At 45.6% G+C, this 23,737-nt stretch overlaps 1 protein-coding gene across 3 annotated transcripts in view; it reads right to left on the reverse strand.

The window, feature by feature from the left end:
• LOC109746143 (protein IQ-DOMAIN 32) overlaps positions 1-23,737 on the reverse strand; it is a 199,327-nt gene that overhangs the window by 88,590 nt on the left and 87,000 nt on the right. The gene's annotated exons all lie outside the window — the stretch shown is intronic.

Consider the following 23,737-nt stretch of genomic DNA (forward strand, 5'->3'; position numbering starts at 1 on the left):
CACGTTTCGAACCCGATCCTTTCTTGTGTGGCCACATATCTATCTCAACATGTGCGTCTCTGATACACTTAATTGTTGGACATGTCGACTTTTAGTTGGCCAACATTATATGTCAGACAACATCACAGGTCGAGTCACCATCCTATAGAACATGTCGTTTACCTATGTATGTGGCACTCTCTTGTCATAGAGGAAGCTACAAGCTTGGCGTCGCTTCATCCATCCGGCTTTTGATCCGATGGCCCACATCTTCGTCGAAGGAATGAAGACAATAGATTCATTGGGATTCTGTCCATGTTGGCCTAATTCCTAAGGATTCTTAGTATTAGGTGAGACATATGGAAAATTCCTAAGAGCCTCTTTGATTCGCAGGATTCTAAAATGTATGAATAGGAAAAAAACATAAGATTGGAATGTCATGCTCATCTCAATCTTACAGGATTTTTCGGTTGGTTGATAGCATCATAGGAAAAACAAAGGATTCTTTCAAATAGGTTTGTGTGGATGCTAGAAATCCTATGGGAAGTAGTACAAAAAACCTTAGAAGAAATTCCTATAGGATTCAATCCCATTAATCAAACAACCAACATAGGAAAAAATCCTAAGGATTCTAATGCTACAAAATCCTATGAAAATCCTTTGAATCAAAGGAGCCCTACTTGAAGTGGATAGGGCATCTTACTCATAAGTTTACATGATTTTTAAATCAAAAGAATAGAAATAGTGCATCCTAACTTATGTTCAATGTTGATGTGACATTCCCGTATGAAAACAACTCCGCAACTTGTGGCACCATTACTTGGAACTATAAAGGGGACTTCATTGCAACACAGAATCGTCACTAAGGACCAATCATCGATGCTCAAAACACAGGCCATGGCCCTCAAGCGAGGACCGAGCTGGCTGCAAGCATCGGAGTTCGGTACCTCATGGTGTGGTCGGATTGCACAAAGCATGTGCATCTTTGAATAGGGGCGGGGGGGGGGGGGTACTTTCTCTACCATGGTTGCCCCGATCATTGGCGATGTTTAGGTTTGGGGATTTTTTTATTAAGCATTGTATGCGTGAGACAAATAGTGTCGCCCCACGAGCTAGCAAGCATGGCTAGAGTTTGTCTTCCGTCTCTGTGGATGGAGAACGCACCTCAAACGATCCTTGGATTGATTGATTGTGGATGATGCATCTCTGTTTGAATTGGAATAAAACTAGTCTTGATGGTGCTACCTAAAAAAGCAAGTTTGACTCTGCTAGGTTTATCTTTTGCTTCAAGCCACACCAAGTAAACATTTCTGGCAATTTTGCTAACAACTGTGCTCACGTCGACAAAGTTAGTATCTCCCAAACAAACAGGCTTTAAACCATGCACCCCGTTTCCACCCTATCCAAATCGAGTCTGAGGCCAGTTAAAGAAAACTTGTTTGAGACAGCAATCGCATTCATGCTAGATGGTACTCCATCCATCTTACAATGCTAGATAGCACACCCTCCTGTACAAAAGTTAAGACACTTATTTTGGGACGGAGAAATATATATTTCCGTGATTCTTCCTATAGCACCACCAGCCCTCGAGACCCGAATAAACAAAGCTAATCTCGCAGCAGCAGTTACTAGCCCTTAGCACAATCAAACTCCTAACCGAAAGCACCATGTCACCATCGTAATCTATCTTAGATTTTGATAGTCCTAGATTTCTTTCTTGTGGGACCAGTGCTAAAAAAAACCCTAGTACCATTCTTTTTCTTTGAGAGAAGAGGATCATGTCTACTTTTTTTTTGCGGGGTATCATGTCTGCTTTTTTTTCTAACAACTACTAGGTATCATGTCTACTTTGTTGAAGAAGGAGAACATGTAACATGGCATGATTAAAAAAATCGTGATTAAAATGCCTACCATTTTGGCAAATGTTTGCGTATGACCGACCGACGAAAGATTGCGCACGCAAGCCTCACGATCAATCGTGATCATGCGGCCAGCAACAACGCGCGCCCCTCCCTATCCGCATCACGTCTTCCTTCTTCCTCCTCCAGCGCAACTCAGCCTCCCCCGTCCCGGCAGCATCGATCCCCATCCCGCACCACCTACATCGCCATCGCCATCGCGGCCCCCACACCCCAGATCTCCCTCCACCCCTTCCTTTTTTCTCTCTCTGATGGCCAACGCTCGGCCCTAATCCACTAATCCTTGACGGCCATCTCTCACCAGAGAAGGACACAACAACAAGGGGAGCGTTGTGCGAATGGCGATGCTAGAACCAACACCTGGTTTTGCTGCAACCGGCCAGCCAAGCAGCTGCAACCGGTGACACTGGCAACTACCATAGACGGCGGCTTTGGCCATTTTGCTCAACCGGCCAACCCAGTGCTGCAACCGGCGACGGCGGCAGCTATCACAGGGCGACGGCATGGGTGTTTTTGTTGGAAATATGCCCTAGAGGCAATAATAAATAGGTTATTATTATATTTCCTTGTTCATGATAATCGTTTATTATCCATGCTAGAATTGTATTGATAGGAAACTCAGATACATGTGTGGATACATAGACAACACCATGTCCCTAGTAAGCCTCTAGTTGACTAGCTCATTGATCAATAGATGGTTACGGTTTCCTGACCATGGACATTGGATGTCGTTGATAACGGGATCACATCATTAGGAGAATGATGTGATGGACAAGACCCAATCCTAAGCCTAGCACAAGATCGTGTAGTTCGTTTGCTCAGAGCTTTTCTAGTGTCAAGTATCATTTCCTTAGACCATGAGATTGTGCAACTCCCGGATACCGTAGGAATGCTTTGGGTGCACCAAACGTCACAACGTAACTGGGTGGCTATAAAGGTGCACTACAGGTATCTCCGAAAGTGTCTGTTGGGTTGGCACGAATCGAGACTGGGATTTGTCACTCCGTGTAAACGGAGAGGTATCTCTGGGCCCACTCGGTAGGACATCATCATAATGTGCACAATGTGACCAAGGAGTTGATCACGGGATGATGTGAGTTACGGAACGAGTAAAGAGACTTGCCGGTAACGAGATTGAACAAGGTATCGGGATACCGACGATCGAATCTCGGGCAAGTAGCATACCGATAGACAAAGGGAATTGCATACGGGATTGATTGAATCCCCGACATCGTGGTTCATCCGATGAGATCATCGTGGAACATGTGGGAGCCAACATGGGTATCCAGATCCCGCTGTTGGTTATTGATCGGAGAACGTCTCGGTCATGTCTACATGGTTCCCGAACCCGTAGGGTCTACACACTTAAGGTTCGATGATGCTAGGGTTATAGGGAATAGATATACGTGGTTACCGAATGTTGTTCGGAGTCCCGGATGAGATCCCGGACGTCACGAGGAGTTCCGGAATGGTCCGGAGGTAAAGATTTATATATGGGAAGTCCTGTTTTGGTCACCGGAAAAGTTTCGGGTGATATCGGTAATGTACCGGGACCACCGGGAGGGTCCCGGGGGTCCACCGGGTGGGGCCACGGGCCCCAGAGGGCTGCGTGGGCCAAGTGTGGGAGGGGACCAGCCCCAGGTGGGCTGGTGCGCCCCCCCATAAGAGGCCCAGGGCGCAGGAAAGGGGGGAAGGGGGAAACCCTAGGCACAGATGGGCCTAAGGCCCATCTAGTGGGGCGCCCCCCTTCTCTCCCCCACTTGGCCGCCCCAAGCCCCATCTAGGGCTGGCCGCCCCCCTTTGGGGGGGAACCCTAGATGGGGGCGCAGCCCTCCCCCTCCCCTATATATATTGGGGTTTTGGGGCTGCCATAGACATGAGAACGTCTCTCTTTTGGCGCAGCCCTACCCCTCTCCCTCCTCCTCCTCTCCCGCGGTGCTTGGCGAAGCCCTGCGGGATTGCCACGCTCCTCCATCACCACCACGCCGTCGTGCTGCTGCTGGATGGAGTCTTCCCCAACCTCTCCCTCTCTCCTTGCTGGATCAAGGCGTGGGAGACGTCACCGGGCTGCACGTGTGTTGAACGCGGAGGCACCGTTCTTCGGTGCTTAGATCGGAATCAACCGCGATCTGAATCGCTACGAGTACGACTCCTTCATCCGTGTTCTTGCAACGCTTCCGCATCGCGATCTACAAGGGTATGTAGATGCACTCCCCTTCCCCTCGTTGCTAGAGTACTCCATAGATTGATCTTGGTGATGCGTAGAAAATTTTGAATTTCTGCTACGTTCCCCAATAGTGGCATCATGAGCTAGGTCTATGCGTAGTTTCTATGCACGAGTAGAACACAAAGTAGTTGTGGGCGTCGATGTTGTCAATTCTTCTTGCCGCTACTAGTCTTATCTTGTTTCGGCGGCATTGTGGGATGAAGCGGCCCGGACCGACCTTACACGTACACTTACGTGAGACAGGTTCCACCGACTGACATGCACTAGTTGCATAAGGTGGCTAGCGGGTGTCTGTCTCTCCCACTTTAGTCGGAACGGATTCGATGAAAAGGGTCCTTATGAAGGGTAAATAGAAATTGACATATCACGTTGTGGTTTTACGTAGGTAAGAAACGTTCTTGCTAGAAACCTATACAAGCCACGTAAAAACTTGCAACAACAATTAGAGGACGTCTAACTTGTTTTTGCGGCATGTGCTATGTGATGTGATATAGCCAGAAGATGTGATGAATGATATATGTGATGTATGAGATTGATCATATTCTTGTAATAGGAATCACGACTTGCATGTCGATGAGTATGACAACCGGCAGGAGCCATAGGAGTTGTCTTTATTTTTTGTATGACCTGCGTGTCATTGAATAACGCCATGTAAATTACTTTACTTTATTGCTAAGCGCATTAGCCATAGAAGTAGAAGTAATCGTTGGCGTGACAACTTCATGAAGACACAATGATGGAGATCATGATGATGGAGATCATGGTGTCATGCCGGTGACAAAGATGATCATGGTGCCCCGAAGATGGAGATCAAAGGAGCAAAATGATATTGGCCATATCATGTCACTATTTGATTGCATGTGATGTTTATCATGTTATGCATCTTATTTGCTTAGAACGACGGTAGCATAAATAAGATGATCCCTCACTAAAATTTCAAGAGACGTGTTCCCCCTAACTGTGCACCATTGCGAAGGTTCGTTGTTTCGAAGCACCACGTGATGATCGGGTGTGATAGATTCTAACATTCGAATACAACGGGTGTTGACGAGCCTAGCATGTACAGACATGGCCTCGGAACACATGCAAAACACTTAGGTTGACTTGACGAGTCTAGCATGTACAGACATGGCCTCGGAACACAAGAGACCGAAAGGTCAAACATGAGTCGTATAGTAGATACGATCAACATGGAGATGTTCACCGATGATGACTAGTCCGTCTCACGTGATGATCGGACACGGCCTAGTTTGACTCGGATCATGTATCACTTAGATGACTAGAGGGATGTCTGTCTGAGTGGGAGTTCATAATTAGATGAACTTCATTATCATGAACATAGTCAAAAGGTCTTTGCAAATTATGTCATAGCTTGCGCTTTAGTTCTACTGGTTAAGATATGTTCCTAGAGAAAATTTAGTTGAAAGTTGATAGTAGCAATTATGCGGACTGGGTCCGTAAACTGAGGATTGTCCTCATTGCTGCACAGAAGGCTTATGTCCTCAATGCACCGCTCGGTGTGCTGAACCTCAGCGTCGTCTGTAGATGTTGCGGAACATCTGACATACACGTTTTGATAACTACGTGATAGTTCAGTGCGTAATGCTAACGGTTTAGAATTGTGGCACCAAAGACGGTTTTTGAAACGTCGCAGAACATATGAGATGTTCCGAAGACTGAAATTGGGATTTCAGACTAGTGCCCGCGTCAAGAGGTATGAGACCTCTGACAAGTTTCTTAAGCCTGCAAACTAAGGGAGAAAAGCTCAATCGTTGAGCATGTGCTCAGATTGTCTGAGTACTACAATCGCTAGAATCGAGTGGGAGTTAATCTTCCAGATGAGATAGTGATGGTTCTCCATAGTCACTGCCACCAAGCTATTAGAGCTTTGTGATGAACTATAACATATCAAGGATAGATGATGATCCTTGAGCAACTCGCGATGTTTGACACCGCGAAAGTAGAAATCAAGAAGGAGCATCAATTGTTGATGGTTAGTAAAACCACTAGTTTCTAGAAGGGCAAGGGCAAAAGGGATACTTCGTGAAACAACAAATCATTTACTGCTCTAGTGAAGAATCCCAAGGTTGAACCCAAACCCGAGACTAAGTGCTTCTGTAATGAGGGGAACGGTCACTGAAGCAAAACTACCCTAGATACTTGGTAGATGAGAAGGCAGGCAAGGTCGACAGAAGTATATTGGATATACATTATATGAATGTGTACTTTACTAGTACTCCTAGCAGCACCAGGGTATTAGATACCGGTTCGGTTGCTAAGTGTTAGTAACTCGAAGTAAAAGCTGCGGAATAAACGGAGACTAGCTAAAGGTGAGATGACGATATGTGTTGGAAGTGTTTCCAAGGTTGATGTGATCAAGCATCGCATGCTCCCTCTACCATCGAAATTTGGTGTTTGCGTTGAGCATGATTGGATTATGTTTATCGCAATACGGTTATTCATTTAAGGAGAATAATGGTTACTCTGTTTGTTTGAATAATACCTTCAATGGTCTTGCACCTAAAATGAATCTCGATCGCAGTGATACACATGTTCGTGCCAAAAGATATAAAATAGTAATGATAGTACCACATACTTGTGGCACTGCCATTTGAGTCATATTGGTATAGAACGCATGAAGAAGCTCCATGTAGATGGATCTTTAGACTCAGTCGTTTTTGAAAAGATTGAGACATGCGAACCATGTCTATTGGTATATATGCATGAAGAAACTCCATGCAGATGGATCGTTTGGACTCACTTGATTTTGAATCACTTGAGACATGCAAATCATACCACATAGGCAAGATGACTGAAAAAGCCTCGTTTTCAGTAAGATGGAACAAGAGAGCAACTTGTTGGAAGTAATACATTTGATGTATGCAGTCCAATGAGTGCTGAGGCATGCAGTGGATATCGTTATGTTCTTAATTCACAGATGATTTGAGTAGATGCTGAGTGTATTTACTTGATGAAACACAAGTCTGAATTATTGAAAGGTTCAAGTAATTTCAGAGTGAAGTTGAAGATCGTCGTGACAAGGGGATAAAATGTCTGTGATATGATCATAGAGATGAGTATCTGAGTTACGAGTTTGGCACACAACTAAGACATTGTGGAAAGTGTTTCACAATTAATACCGCCTGGAACACCATAGTGTGATGGTGTGTCCGAACATCATAACTGCACCCTATTGGATATGGTGCATACCATGATGTCTCTTATCGAATTACCACTATCGTTTATGGGTTAGGCATTAGAGACAACCGCATTCACTTTAAAAGGGGCACCACGAAATTCCGTTGAGACAACACCGTTTAGAGAAACCTAAGTTGTCGTTTCTTAAAAGTTTGGGGCTGCGACGCTTATGTGAAAAATGTTTCAGGCTGATAAGCTCGAACCCAAAGCGGATAAATGCATCTTCATAGAATACCCAAAACAGTTGGGTATACCTCCTATTTCAGATCTGGAAGCAAAAGTAATTGCATCTAGAAACGAGTCCTTTCTCGAGGAAAAGTTTCTCTCGAAAGAATTGAGTGGGAGGATGGTGGAGACTTGAACCGTCACTTCAACTAGTGTGTAGCAGGGCACAGGAAGTTGTTCCTGTGGCACCTACACCAATTGAAGTGGAAGCTTATGATAGTGATCATGAAACTTCGGATCAAGTCACTACCAAACCTCATAGGACGACGAGGATGCGTGCTACTTCAGAGTGGTACGTGATCCTGTCTGAGATATCATGTTGTTGGACAATACTGAACCTACGAGCTATGGAGAAGCGATGGTGGGCCCATATTCCGACAAATGGTTAGAAGCCATGAAATCCGAGATAAATGGATCTTTGAGAAGAAGACGGACGTGGACGGTAATGTTACCGTCCATGAAGCTCGACATGTGGCAAAGAGTATTTCCACAAGTTCAAGGAGTTGACTACGATGAGATTTTCTCATCCGTAGCGATGCTTAAGTCCGTCGGAATCATGTTAGCATTAGCTGCATTTATGAAATCTGGCAGATGGATGTCAAAACAAGTTTCCTTGCCAGTTTTCGTAAGGAAAGGTTGTATGTGATACAATCAGAAAGGTTTTGTCGATCCTAAGGATGCTAAAAGGTATGCTAGCTCCAACGATCCTTCCATGGACTAGAGCAAGCATCTCGGAGTCAGAATATACGCTTTGATGGAGTGATCAAAGTTTTTGGGTTTATACAAAGTTTGTTAGAAACTTGTATTTACAATAAAGTGAGTGGGAGCGCTACAACATTTCTGATAAGTATATGTGAATGACATATTGTTGATCCGAAATGATATAAAATTTCTGGAAAGCATAAAGGGTTGTTTGAAAGGAGTTTTTCAAAGGAAGACCTGGATAAAAGCTGCTTACATATTGGGCATCAAGATCTATAGAGATAGATCAAGACGCCCGATGATACTTTCAAAGAACGCACACCTTGACATGATTTTGAAAGAGTTCAAAATAGATCAGCAAAGAAGGAGTTTTTGGCCGTGTTACAAGGTGTGAGTATTTAGTAAGACTCAAGACCTGACCACAGCAGAAGAGAGAGAAAGGACGAAGGTCGTCCCCTATGCTTTAGACGTAGGCACTATAGTATGCTATGATGTGTACCGCACATGTAGTGTGCCTTGCCATGAGTTGGTGAAGGGGTACAATAGTGATCCGGGAATGGATCACATGACAGCGGTCGAACTTATCCTTAGTATCTAGTGGACTAAGGAATTTTCTCGATTATGGAGGTGAAAAGGAGTTCGTCGTAAAGGGTTACGTCGATGCGAACTTTGACACTAATCCGGATGGCTCTGAGTAGTAAACCGGATTCGTATAGTAGAGCAGTTATTTGAAATGGCTCCAAGTAGCGCGTGGTAGCATCCACAAGATGACATAGATATTCGTAAAGCACACGGATCTGAAAGGTTCAGACCCGTTGACTAATAACCTCTCTCACAAGCATAACATGATCAAACCAGAACTCATTGAGTGTTAATCACATAGTGATGTGAACTAGATTGTTGACTCTAGTAAACTCTTTGGATGTTGGTCACATGGTGATGTGACCTATGAGTGTTAATCACATGGTGATGTGGACTAGATTATTGACTCTAGTGCAAGTGGGAGACTGTTGGAAATATGCCCTAGAGGCAATAATAAATAGGTTATTATTATATTTCCTTGTTCATGATAATCGTTTATTATCCATGCTAGAATTGTATTGATAGGAAACTCAGATACATGTGTGGATACATAGACAACACCATGTCCCTAGTAAGCCTCTAGTTGACTAGCTCATTGATCAATAGATGGTTACGGTTTCCTGACCATGGACATTGGATGTCGTTGATAACGGGATCACATCATTAGGAGAATGATGTGATGGACAAGACCCAATCCTAAGCCTAGCACAAGATCGTGTAGTTCGTTTGCTCAGAGCTTTTCTAGTGTCAAGTATCATTTCCTTAGACCATGAGATTGTGCAACTCCCGGATACCGTAGGAATGCTTTGGGTGCACCAAACGTCACAACGTAACTGGGTGGCTATAAAGGTGCACTACAGGTATCTCCGAAAGTGTCTGTTGGGTTGGCACGAATCGAGACTGGGATTTGTCACTCCGTGTAAACGGAGAGGTATCTCTGGGCCCACTCGGTAGGACATCATCATAATGTGCACAATGTGACCAAGGAGTTGATCACGGGATGATGTGAGTTACGGAACGAGTAAAGAGACTTGCCGGTAACGAGATTGAACAAGGTATCGGGATACCGACGATCGAATCTCGGGCAAGTAGCATACCGATAGACAAAGGGAATTGCATACGGGATTGATTGAATCCCCGACATCGTGGTTCATCCGATGAGATCATCGTGGAACATGTGGGAGCCAACATGGGTATCCAGATCCCGCTGTTGGTTATTGACCGGAGAACGTCTCGGTCATGTCTACATGGTTCCCGAACCCGTAGGGTCTACACACTTAAGGTTCGATGACGCTAGGGTTATAGGGAATAGATATACGTGGTTACCGAATGTTGTTCGGGGTCCCGGATGAGATCCCGGACGTCACGAGGAGTTCCGGAATGGTCCGGAGGTAAAGATTTATATATGGGAAGTCCTGTTTTGGTCACCGGAAAAGTTTCGGGTGATATCGGCAATGTACCGGGACCACCGGGAGGGTCCCGGGGGTCCACCGGGTGGGGCCACGGGCCCCAGAGGGCTGCGTGGGCCAAGTGTGGGAGGGGACCAGCCCCAGGTGGGCTGGTGCGCCCCCCCACAAGAGGCCCAGGGCGCAGGAAAGGGGGGAAGGGGGAAACCCTAGGCACAGATGGGCCTAAGGCCCATCTAGTGGGGCGCCCCCCTTCTCTCCCCCCCTTGGCCGCCCCAAGCCCCATCTAGGGCTGGCCGCACCCCTTTGGGGGGGAACCCTAGATGGGGGCGCAGCCCTCCCCCTCCCCTATATATATTGGGGTTTTGGGGCTGCCATAGACATGAGAACGTCTCTCTTTTGGCGCAGCCCTACCCCTCTCCCTCCTCCTCCTCTCCCGCGGTGCTTGGCGAAGCCCTGCGGGATTGCCACGCTCCTCCATCACCACCACGCCGTCGTGCTGCTGCTGGATGGAGTCTTCCCCAACCTCTCCCTCTCTCCTTGCTGGATCAAGGCGTGGGAGACATCACCGGGTTGCACGTGTGTTGAACGCGGAGGCACCATTCTTCGGTGCTTAGATCGGAATCAACCGCGATCTGAATCGCTACGAGTACGACTCCTTCATCCGCGTTCTTGCAACGCTTCCGCATCGCGATCTACAAGGGTATGTAGATGCACTCCCCTTCCCCTCGTTGCTAGAGTACTCCATAGATTGATCTTGGTGATGCGTAGAAAATTTTGAATTTCTGCTACGTTCCCCAACAGTTTTGCTGCAACCGGACAATTTTAATGCTAGAACCAGCTAAACCAGAGACGCAACCGGCAGCTACCACCAATGACGGCCATGTTACGACATCGCCACCGCCATCGTTTTTGTTGTAACCGCAAACGTGGATGCTTGGACGGCAAACGTGGCCGTTGCTACCGGCGGCGGCGATTTTTTTTGTTGGATCCGTGATGGGTGGTAGTTTGCTACGACAAGCGGCGGGATTTTTTCTACAGTCAGAGATTTTTTTTTGCATGCTAAGATTCTGCATGTAGTGAGTATGTTTGCAACTGGCTTGCTAAGTGGCCTAATATACCCGGATGGGGGAAGTATATGAAAAATACTGTAATCTATATTAGTACCTTTTTCATTTGAGTTAATGAATTGCTACAATGGGGGGGACAACGAAAAAAGTTACCTTGAGCTCCAATAACTTAGGGGGTGTTTGTTTCCGGGGACTTTTTGGTGTAGGGACTAGAAAAAGTCCCTCGAGACTTTTTAACCAAACAGGGGGGACTACTAGGGACTAAAAGTTGCTTTTTGGGATTAAATGAAGAAGACTCGCAAGGAGAGTCTTTTTTGGGACTTTCCCAACATGCCCCCTCCCTGCACCCATTGCCCCGCCGCCCCATGATGTTGTTTGGTTGTTATTTTTCTGTATACTAGGAGTAACATGGTCATTTAATAACCTTTAGGGAGGGACTAGGTACTTTTTAGTCCCTGAAAACAAACTGGGAGGGACTTGTTGGGAATCGTACCATAATTTAAAATTTTCCTACGCTCACCAAGATGCATCTATGGAGTCTACTAGCTACGAGGGGAAGGGAGTGCATCTACATACCCTTGTAGATCGCGAGCGGAAGCGTTCCAATGAACGTGGATGACGGAGTCGTACTCGCCGTGATCCAAATCACCGATGACCGAGTGTCGAACGGACGGCACCTCCGCGTTCAACACACATACGGTACAGCGACGTCTCCTCCTTCTTGATCCAGCAAGGGGGGAGGAGAGGTTGATGGAGATCCAATAGCACGACGGCGTGGTGGTGGATGTAGCGGGTCTCCGGCAGGGCTTCGCCAAGCTTCTGCGAGAGAGAAAGAGGTGTTGCAGGGGAGGAGGGAGGCGCCCAAGGCTTATATGTTGCTGCCCTCCCTTCCCCCCACTATATATAGGGCCAAGGGAGAGGGGGGGCGCAGCCTTGCCCCTTCCTCCAAGGAAGGGTGCGGCCAGGGGGGAGTCCTTCCCCCCCAAGGCACCTCGGAGGTGCCTTCCCCCTTTAGGACTCTCCCTTTTTTTATCTCTTGCGCATGGGCCTCTTGGGGCTGGTGCCCTTGGCCCATATAGGCCAAGGCGCACCCCTTACAGCCCATGTGGCCCCCCGGGGCTGGTGGACCCCCGGACCCCTTTTGGCACTCCCGGTACAATACCGATAAAGCGCGAAACTTTTCCGGCGACCAAAATAAGACTTCCCATATATAAATCTTTACCTCCGGACCATTCCGGAACCTCTCGTGACGTCCTGGATCTCATCCGGGACTCCGAACAACTTTCGGGTTTCCGCATACATATATCTCTACAACCCTAGCGTCACCGGACCTTAAGTGTGTAGACCCTACGGGTTCGGGAGACATGCAGACATGACCGAGACGCCTCTCCGGTCAATAATCAACAGCGGGATCTGGATACCCATGTTGGCTCCCACATGTTCCACGATGATATCATCGGATGAACCACGGTGTCGAGGATTCAATCAATCCGTATGCAATTCCCTTTGTCAATCGGTATGTTACTTGCCCGAGATTCGATCGTCGGTATCCCAATACCTTGTTCAATCTCGTTACCGGCAAGTCTCTTTACTCGTACCGCAATGCATGATCCCGTGACTAACGCCTTAGTCACATTGAGCTCATTATAATGATGCATTACCGAGTGGGCCCAGAGATACCTCTCCGTCACACGGAGTGACAAATCCCAGTCTCGATCCGTGCCAACCCAACAGACACTTTCGGAGATACCCGTAATGCACCTTTATAGTCACCCAGTTACGTTGTGACGTTTGGCACACCCAAAGCACTCCTACGGTATCCGGGAGTTGCACGATCTCATGGTCTAAGGAAAAGATACTTGACATTGGAAAAGCTCTAGCAAACTAAACTACACGATCTTTTATGCTATGCTTAAGTTGGGTCTTGTCCATCACATCATTCTCCTAATGATGTGATCCCATTATCAATGACATCCAATGTCCATAGTCAGGAAACCATGACTATCTGTTGATCAACGAGCTAGTCAACTAGAGGCTTACTAGGGACAGGTTGTGGTCTATGTATTCACACATGTATTACGATTTCCGGACAATACAATTATAGCATGAATAATAGACAATTACCATGAACAAAGAAATATAATAATAACCATTTATTATTGCCTCTAGGGCATATTTCCAACAGTCTCCCACTTGCACTAGAGTCAATAATCTAGTTCACATCACCATGTGATTAACACTCACTGGTCACATCACCATGTGACCAACATCTAAAGAGTTTACTAGAGTCAACGATCTAGTTCACATCACTATGTGATTATCACTCAATGTGTTCTGGTTTGGTCATGTTATGCTTGTGAGAGAGGTTATTAGTCAACGGGTCTGAACCTTTCAGAACCGTGTGCTTTACGAATATCTATGTCATCTTGTGGATGCTACCACGCGCTATTTGGAGCCATTTCAAATAATTGCTCTACTATACGAATCCGGTTTACTACTCAGAGTCATCCGGATTAGTGTCAAAGTTCGCATCGACGTAACCCTTTACGACGAACTCTTTTCCACCTCCATAATCGAGAAAATTCCTTAATCCACTAGGTGCTAAGGATAAGTTCGACCGCTGTCATGAGATCCTTTCCCGGATCACCATTGTACCCTCTTGACCAACTCATGGCAAGGCACACTACATGTGCGGTACACAGCATAGCATACTATAGAGCCTATGTCTAAAGCATAGGGGACGACCTTCGTCCTTTCTCTATCTTCTGCTATAGTCAGGTCTTGAGTCTCACTCTATACTCACACCTTGTAACACAGCCAAGAACTCCTTCTTTGCTGATCTATTTTGAACTCTTTCAAAATCATGTCAAGGTGTGCTGTCTTTTGAAAGTATCATCAGGCGTCTTGATCTATCTCTATGGATCTTGATGCCCAATATGTAAGTAGCTTTATCCAGGTCTTCCTTTGAAAAACTCCTTTCAAACAACCCTTTATGCTTTCCAGAAATTTTACATCATTTCGGATCATCAATATGTCATTCACATATACTTATCAGAAATGTTGTAGCGCTCCCACTCACTTTATTGTAAATACAAGTTTCTAACAAACTTTGTATAAACCCAAAAACTTTGATCACCCCATCAAAGCGTATATTCTGACTCCGAGATGCTTGCTCTGATCCATGGAAGGATCGCTGGAGCTAGCATACCTTTTAGCATCCTTAGGATCGACAAAAGCTTTCTGATTGTATCACATACAACCTTTCCTTATGAAAACTGGTAAGGAAACTTGTTTTGACATCCATCTGCCAGATTTCATAAATGTAGCTAATGCTAACATGATTCCGACGGACCTAAGCATCGCTACGGATGAGAAAAACTCATCGTAGTCAACTCCTTGAACTTGTGAAAATACTCTTTGCCACAAGTCGAGCTTCATAGACGGTAACATTACCGTCCATGTCCGTCTTCTTCTTAAAGATCCATTTATCTCAATGGCTTGCCGATCATCGGGCAAGTTCACCAAAGTCCATGTTTTGTTCTGATACATGGATTCTATCTCGGATTTCATGGCCTCGAGCCATTCGTCGGAATATGGGCCTACCATCGCTTCTCCATAGCTCGTAGGTTCATTGTTGTCTAGCAACATGACTTCCAAGACAGGATCACGCATTACTCTGAAGTAGTGTGCATCCTCGTCATCCTACGAGGTTTGGTAGTGACTTGATCCGAAGTTTCATGATCACTATCATAAGCTTCCACTTCAATTGGTGTAGGTGCCACAGGAACAACTTCCTGTGCCCTGCTACACACTAGTTGAAGCGACGGTTCAATAACCTTATCAAGTCTCCACCATCCTCCCACTCAATTCTTTTGAGAGAAACTTTTCCTCGAGAAAGGACTCGTTTCTAGAAGCAATTACTTTTGCTTCCAGATAGGAGGTATACCCAACTGTTTTTGGGTATTCTAGGAAGATGCATTTATCCGCTTTGGGTTCGAGCTTATCAGCCTGAAACTTTTTCACATAAGCATCGCAGCCCCAAACTTTTAAGAAACGACAACTTAGGTTTCTATAAACGGTGTCGTCTTAACGGAATTGCGTGGTGCCCCTTTTAAAGTGAATGCGGTTGTCTCTAATGCCTAACCCATAAATGATAGTGGTAATTTGATAAGAGACATCATGGTATGCACCATATCCAATAGGGTGCAGTTATGATGTTCGGACACACCATCACACTATGGTGTTCCAGGCGGTATTAATTGTGAAACACTTTCCACAATGTCTCAATTGTGTGCCAAACTCGTATCTCAGATACTCATCTCTATGATCATATCACAGACATTTTATCCTCTTGTCACGACGATCTTCAACTTTACTCTGAAATTACTTGAACCTTTCAATAATTCAGACTAGTGTTTCATCAAGTAAATACACTCAGGATCTACTCAAATCATCTGTGAAGTAAGAACATAACGATATCCACTGCATGCCTCAGCACTCATTGGACTGCGTACATCAAAATGCATTACTTCCAATAAGTTGCTCTCTTGTTCCATCTCACTGAAAACGAGGCCTTTCAGTCATCTTGCCCATGTGGTATGATTTGCATGTCTCAAGTGATTCATAATCAAGTGAGTCCAAACGATCCATCTGTATGGAGTTTCTTCATGCATATATACCAATAGACATGGTTCGCATGTCTCAATCTTTTCAAAAATGAGTGAGTCCAAAGATCCACCTACATGGAGCTTCTTCATGCGTTCTACACCAATATGACTCAAGTGGCAGTGCCACAAGTATGTGGTACTATCATTACTATCTTATATCTTTTGGCATGAACATGTGTATCACTACGATCGAGATTCATTTTAGGTGCAAGACCATTGAAGGTATTATTCAAATAAACAGAGTAACCATTATTCTCCTTAAATGAATAACCGTTTTGTGGTAAACATAATCCAATCATGTTCAGCGCAACCACCAAATCTCGATGGTAGAGGGAGCATGCGATGCTTGATCACATCAACCTTGGAAACACTTCCAACACATATCGTCATCTCACCTTTAGCTAGTCTCCATTTATTCCGCAGCTTTTATTTCGAGTTACTAACACTTAGCAACCGAACCAGTATCTAATACCCTGGTGCTGCTAGGAGTACTAGTAAAGTACACATTCATATAACGTATATCCAATATACTTTGTCGACCTTGCCTGCCTTCTCATCTACCAAGTATCTAGGGTAGTACTGCTTCAGTGACCGTTCCTCTCATTACAGAAGCACTTAGTCTCGGGTTTGGGTTCAACCTTGGGATTCTTCACTAGAGCAGCAAACGACTTGCTGTTTCATGAAGTATCCCTTTTGCCCTTGCCCTTCTTAAACTAGTGGTTTTACTAACCATCAACAATTGATGCTCCTTCTTGATTTCTACTCTCGTGGTGTCAAACATCGCGAATAGCTCAAGGATCATCATAACTATCCTTGATATGTTATAGTTCATCACGAAGCTCTACTAGCTTGGTGGCAGTGACTATGGAGAACTATCACTATCTCATCTGGGAGATTAACTCCCACTCGATTCAAGCGATTGTGGCACTCAGACAATCTGAGCACACGCTCAACGATTGAGCTTTTCTCCCTTAGTTTGCAGGCTTAAGAAACTTGTCAGAGGTCTCATACCTCTTGACGTGGGCACTAGTCTGAAATCCCAATTTCAGTCTTCGGAACATCTCACATGTTCTGTGACGTTTCAGAAACGTCTTTGGTGCCACAATTCTAAACCGCACCGAACTATCACGTAGTTATCAAAACGTGTATGTCAGATGTTTTGTAACATCTACAGACGACACTGAGGTTCAGCACACCGAGCGGTGCATTAAGGACATAAGCCTTCTGTGCAGCAATGAGGACAATCCTCAGTTTACGGACCCAGTCCGCATAATTGCTACTACCAACTTTCAACTAAATTTTCTCTAGGAACATATCTTAACCAGTAGAACTAAAGCGCAAGCCATGACATAATTTGCAAATACTTTTTGACTATGTTCATGATAATGAAGTTCATCTGATTATGAACTCCCACTCAGATAGACATCCCTCTAGTCATCTAAGTGAAACATGATCCGAGTTTAACTAGGCCGTGTCCGATCATCACGTGAGACGGACTAGTCAAGATCGGTGAACATCTCCATGTTGATCGTATCTTCTATACGACTCATGCTCGACCTTTCGGTCCTCCGTGTTCCGAGGCCATGTCTGTACATGCTAGGCTCGTCAAGTCAACCTAAGTGTATTGCGTGTGTTCCAAGGCCATGTCTGTACATGCTAGGCTCGTCAACACCCGTTGTATTCGAACGTAAGAATCTATCACACCCGATCATCACGTGGTGCTTCGAAACGACGAACCTTCGCAACGGTGCACAGTTAGGGTGAACACTTTCTTGAAATTATTATAAGGGATCATCCTACTTGCTACCGTCGTTCTAAGCAAATAAGATGCAAAAACATGATAAACATCACATGCAATCAAATAGTGACATGATATGGCCAATATCATCATGCTCCTTTGATCTCCATCTTCGGGGCACCATGATCATCTTTGTCACCGGCATGACACCATGATCTCCATCATTGTGTCTTCATGAAGTTGTCACGCCAACGATTACTTCTACTTCTATGGCTAACGCGCTTAGCAATAAAGTAAAGTAATTTACATGGCGTTATTCAATGACACGCATGTCATACAAAATAATAAAGACAACTCCTATGGCTCCTGCCGGTTGTCATACTCATCGACATGCAAGTCGTGATTCCTATTACAAGAATATGATCAATCTCATACATCACATATATCATTCATCACATCTTCTGGCCATATCACATCACATAGCACTTGCTGCAAAAACAAGTTAGACGTCCTCTAATTGTTGTTGCAAGTTTTTACGTGGTTTGTAGGTTTCTAGCAAGAACGTTTCTTACCTACGTATGACCACAACGTGATTTGCCAATTTCTATTTACCCTTCATAAGGACCCTTTTCATCGAATCCGTTCCGACTAAAGTAGGAGAGACAGACACCCGCTAGCCACCTTATGCAACTAGTGCATGTCAATCGGTGGAACCTGTCTCACGTAAGCGTACGTGTAAGGTCGGTCCGGGCCGCTTCATCCTACAATACCGCCGAAACAAGAAAAGACTAGTAGCGGCAAGAAGAATTGGCAAACTCAACGCCCACAACTGCTTTGTGTTCTACTCGTGCATAGTAACTACGCATAGGCCTAGCTCATGATGCCACTGTTGGGAATCGTAGCATAATTTTAAAATTTTCCTACGCTCACCAAGATGCATCTATGGAGTCTACTAGCAACGAGGGGAAGGGAGTGCATCTACATACCCTTGTAGATCGCGAGCGGAAGCGTTCCAATGAACGTGGATGACGGAGTCGTACTCGCCGTGATCCAAATCACCGATGACCGAGTGCCGAACGGACGGCACCTCCGCGTTCAACACACGTACGGTGCAGCGACGTCTCCTCCTTCTTGATCCAGCAAGGGGGGAGGAGAGGTTGATGGAGATCCAATAGCACGACGGCGTGGTGGTGGATGTAGCGGGTCTCCGGCAGGGCTTCGCCAAGCTTCTGCGAGAGAGAAAGAGGTGTTGCAGGGGAGGAGGGAGGCGCCCAAGGCTTATATGTTGCTGCCCTCCTTTCCCCCCACTATATATAGGGCCAAGGGAGAGGGGGGGTGCAGCCTTGCCCCTTCCTCCAAGGAAGGGTGCGGCCAGGGGGGAGTCCTTCCCCCCCAAGGCACCTCGGAGGTGCCTTCCCCCTTTAGGACTCTCCCTTTTTTTATCTCTTGCGCATGGGCCTCTTGGGGCTAGTGCCCTTGGCCCATATAGGCCAAGGCGCACCCCTTACAGCCCATGTGCCCCCCCGGGGCTGGTGGACCCCCTTGGTGGACCCCCGGACCCCTTTCGGCACTCCCGGTACAATACCGATAAAGCGCGAAACTTTTCCGGCGACCAAAATAAGACTTCCCATATATAAATCTTTACCTCCGGACCATTCCGGAACCTCTCGTGACGTCCTGGATCTCATCCGGGACTCCGAACAACTTTCGGGTTTCCGCATACATATATCTCTACAACCCTAGCGTCACCGGACCTTAAGTGTGTAGACCCTACGGGTTTGGGAGACATGCAGACATGACCGAGACGCCTCTCCGGTCAATAACCAACAGCGGGATCTGGATACCCATGTTGGCTCCCACATGTTCCACGATGATATCATCGGATGAACCACGGTGTCGAGGATTCAATCAATCCGTATGCAATTCCCTTTGTCAATCGGTATGTTACTTGCCCGAGATTCGATCGTCGGTATCCCAATACCTTGTTCAATCTCGTTACCGGCAAGTCTCTTTACTCGTACCGCAATGCATGATCCCGTGACTAACGCCTTAGTCACATTGAGCTCATTATGATGATGCATTACCGAGTGGGCCCAGAGATACCTCTCCGTCACACGGAGTGACAAATCCCAGTCTCGATCCGTGCCAACCCAACAGACACTTTCGGAGACCCGTAATGCACCTTTATAGTCACCCAGTTACGTTGTGACGTTTGGCACACCCAAAGCACTCCTACGGTATCCGGGAGTTGCACGATCTCATGGTCTAAGGAAAAGATACTTGACATTGGAAAAGCTCTAGCAAACGAAACTACACGATCTTTTATGCTATGCTTAAGTTGGGTCTTGTCCATCACATCATTCTCCTAATGATGTGATCCCGTTATCAATGACATCCAATGTCCATAGTCAGGAAACCATGGCTATATGTTGATCAACGAGCTAGTCAACTAGAGGCTTACTAGGGACAGGTTGTGGTCTATGTATTCACACATGTATTACGATTTCTGGACAATACAATTATAGCATGAATAATAGACAATTACCATGAACAAAGAAATATAATAATAACCATTTATTATTGCCTCTAGGGCATATTTCCAACAGGACTTTTTAGGGACTAGGGACTTTTTAGTTGGGACTAGAAAAAGTCCTAGGACTTATGAACCAAACAGGGTCTTAAAATGGCATAAACTTAGTGCTTGTTCGGAAACTGCCCAGGTCCTGGCTTCTCTGAATCATTGGGCGAAGCTGGGCCGAACGGGTCAGCTCCCAGAAGCTAGCTTCCAAGATCAGATATGTCCTCGTTTCTTCCTCGTAAAAGGAGATATGTCCTTCTCCTTTTTAAGTTTACAAGTTCAGAGCTAAATTAAATACTCCCTCGGTAAACTAATATAAGAGCATATAGATCACTATTTTAGTAATCTAAACGCTCTTATATTAGTTTACAGAGGGAGTAGGATACAAAGCAAACATGCTTTCACATGCTGGAAGTTTAACTTTAGCCAAATGTGTGTTTGCACCTATCCCCGTTTACTTACTACTCCCTCTGTAAACTGATATAAGACTTTTTAGATCACTTAAATATAAGTAGATTTAAGTGATCTAAAAAGTCTTATATCAGTTTACAGAGGGAGTACATGTCTTGTTTCTTGTTAAATAAAAGACTTGTCTATGGTCTCACTCATACTGTTAGAAAAATGTTGGAATGGTTTTCAAAATAAAAATTCTTTGAAACCTCTTTGTCTCAAGTCTTGGGATAAATATGCAAACATCTCAATTAAGGTGGTTTAGGCATTCCCGTGTCTGCCTGGCGCATAATTAAACAACCAAATGCCTTTTTGACAATTATTGTCATGTCAGACATTTCCCATATTCTTATTTCTATTTGGGAAGCTAATCCCTTCATCATAAAAACTGGCTTTTGGTCTTCTGTTTTAAAAGTTTTGCTTTTTATGCTTGAATCGCGCAAAACAACAACTAAGCATTTCAGTGCCAAACAAATTATGATAGGCTAGAGTTAAAACCACCCATGGCCACTGCTAGTTCTTTGGTGATATTTCAGTCCTTCAATTCTCTCCTTACAGACTCCTCCCACTCCCATGTCAAGTTTGGTTTACCCCGACCTCCCTAGACATCATCAGCATGTTTATCCTTCTGCTATGTACCGGAGCTTCTAGAGGCATGTGTTGTGTATGCCCAAACGACCTCAGACAATGTTGTACAAGCTTCTTTTTGATTGGTGATACTCCAACTCTATCACGTTTCGAACCCGATCATTTCTTGTGTGGCCACATATCCATCTCAACATGTGTGTCTCTCATACACTTAATTGTTGGACATGCCAACTTTTAGTTGGCCAACATTATGTGCCAGACAACATCGTAGGACGAGTCACCGGCATATAGAACCTGTCATTTACCTTTGTATGTGGCACTCCCTTGTCATAGAGGATGCTACAAGCTTGACGCCGCTTCATCCATCAGGCTTTTGATCCAACGGCCCACATCTTGATCTAATGGCCCACATCTTCGTCGAAGGAATGAAGATAAAAGATTCATTGGGATTCTGCCCATGTTGGCCTACTTCCTAAGGACTTTTTTGTATTATGTGAGACCTATGGAAAATTCCCAAGAGCCTCTTTGATTCGCAGGATTCTAAAACACGTGAATAGGAAAAACATAGGATTGGAATGCCATGCTCATCTCAATCCTATAGGATTTTTGGTTGGTTGATAGCATAATAGGAAAAACAAATGATTCTTTCAAAGAGGTTTGTGCGGCTGCTAGAAATCATATGGGAAGTAGCATAAAAAATCCTTAGGAAAAATTCCGATAGGACTCAATCCCATGAATCAAACAACCAACATAGGAAAGATTTCTAAGGATTCTAATCCTACAAAATCCTATGAAAATCCTTTGAATTTTCCGTGTGAAAACAACTCTGCAACTTGTGGCACCATTACCTAGAACGATAAAGGGAACTTCATCGCAACACAAAATCATCACTAAGGACCAATCATCGATGCTCAAATTTCAGGCCATGGCCCTCAGTGTGAGGACTGAGCTGGCTTCGAGCATCGAAGTTTAGTACCTCATGGTGCGGTTGGATTGCACGAAGCTTGTGCATCGTTGAATACGGGACTACTTTCCCTACCTTGGTTGCTCCGATCATTGAAGATGTCTAGGTTTGGGGGAAATTATTATGAAGCATTGTATGCGTGAGGCAAATAGTGTGACCCCACAAGCTAGCGAGCATGGCTAGGGTTTGTCCTCCGCACGCACCTCAATCGATCCTTCGCTAGATTGTGGATGATGTATCTCTATTTGAGTTGGAATAAAACTAGCCACGATGGCGTTACCTAAAAAAAGCAAGCTCGACTATGCTAGGTTTATCTTTGCTTGAAGCCACACCGAGTAAACATTTCTGGCAATTTTGCTAACTGTGCTCACATCGCATAAACAAAGCTAATCTCGCAGCAGCAGTTACTAGCCCTTAGCACAATCGAACTCCTAACCGAAAGCACCATGTCGCCACCCTAATCTATCTTATCCCGGCTAATCCGCGGAGATAAGCCCCCATTTTCTTCCTCACCCCCGCCGATCGGTCGACAGAGTCCCGTAAGATAAGATGCTTATCCTGATGAGCCAGTGTAGTTTATCCACGTCCCTTTCACATGCCCCGATACATAATTGCTTGCTCCCGGCAACCAACACATGTTTCCGTCTCTTGCTCCCTCGGAAACGAGTGTTTCCACATGCACAAACACTCCAGACAGTAACGTAACAGAAATGCAAGTAGCTCATTTGGTGATAAGGCCGACGCTCTGTGTACGGCAAGGATAGGTTTGGTTTTACTTTTCGGCGCCGGTCAGTCAGTCGACGGAGTGCCTATCTGAACGAGCAAGACGCCCGTCTGCCCACGGCAACGGTGCTTTTTTTTCTTTTTCTTTCTCCCCCACCCCTCCCGCAGTCGCGTGTGCATATATGGGGTCCTCTCCTTTGCCATCCAAGCTCCCAACATCCCAAGCCAAGGGATAACCATTGCCCCTGCCTCCTCTTCAGTCCTGGAATGGATGAGGCTTGCAACAAGGCTCTGTGCCGCGAGGCCGCCGCCTGCGTTTGCCAAGGAGAAGGACAAGATCACCCCGACGCTGCTTCTTATACCTCGCCCTCGGCCTCGGGAGCGTCCAGCGGGTTGTCGTCGTGCTCATTGACACCGAATCTGGGTGATGGGTTGGGTTACCTCCCATCCGAAGATCATTCTTCGGAGTCATCTTCAGCGTCGTCGAGCACCTTGCAGCTGGACTCTGAGGCCGAGGGACCTCTCTACGAGCTGTCTTCGCTGCTAGCCCAGCTTCCCGCCAGGTACATGCTTTGCACCTTGATAACGTGGAATTTCCCCGTTTGTGTTTCCCTACCTGTATGAAACACCAAAACTTTGTGACCCTTTCGAACAACATGCATGCTAGTAACAGGTCTTCAAATCGGTTGGCCGAATTCAAAATGACATGCTCCTAAGCGAT

Source organism: Aegilops tauschii, chromosome 2 (genome assembly GCF_002575655.3).
Source record: "Aegilops tauschii subsp. strangulata cultivar AL8/78 chromosome 2, Aet v6.0, whole genome shotgun sequence".
NCBI lineage: Eukaryota > Viridiplantae > Streptophyta > Magnoliopsida > Poales > Poaceae > Aegilops > Aegilops tauschii.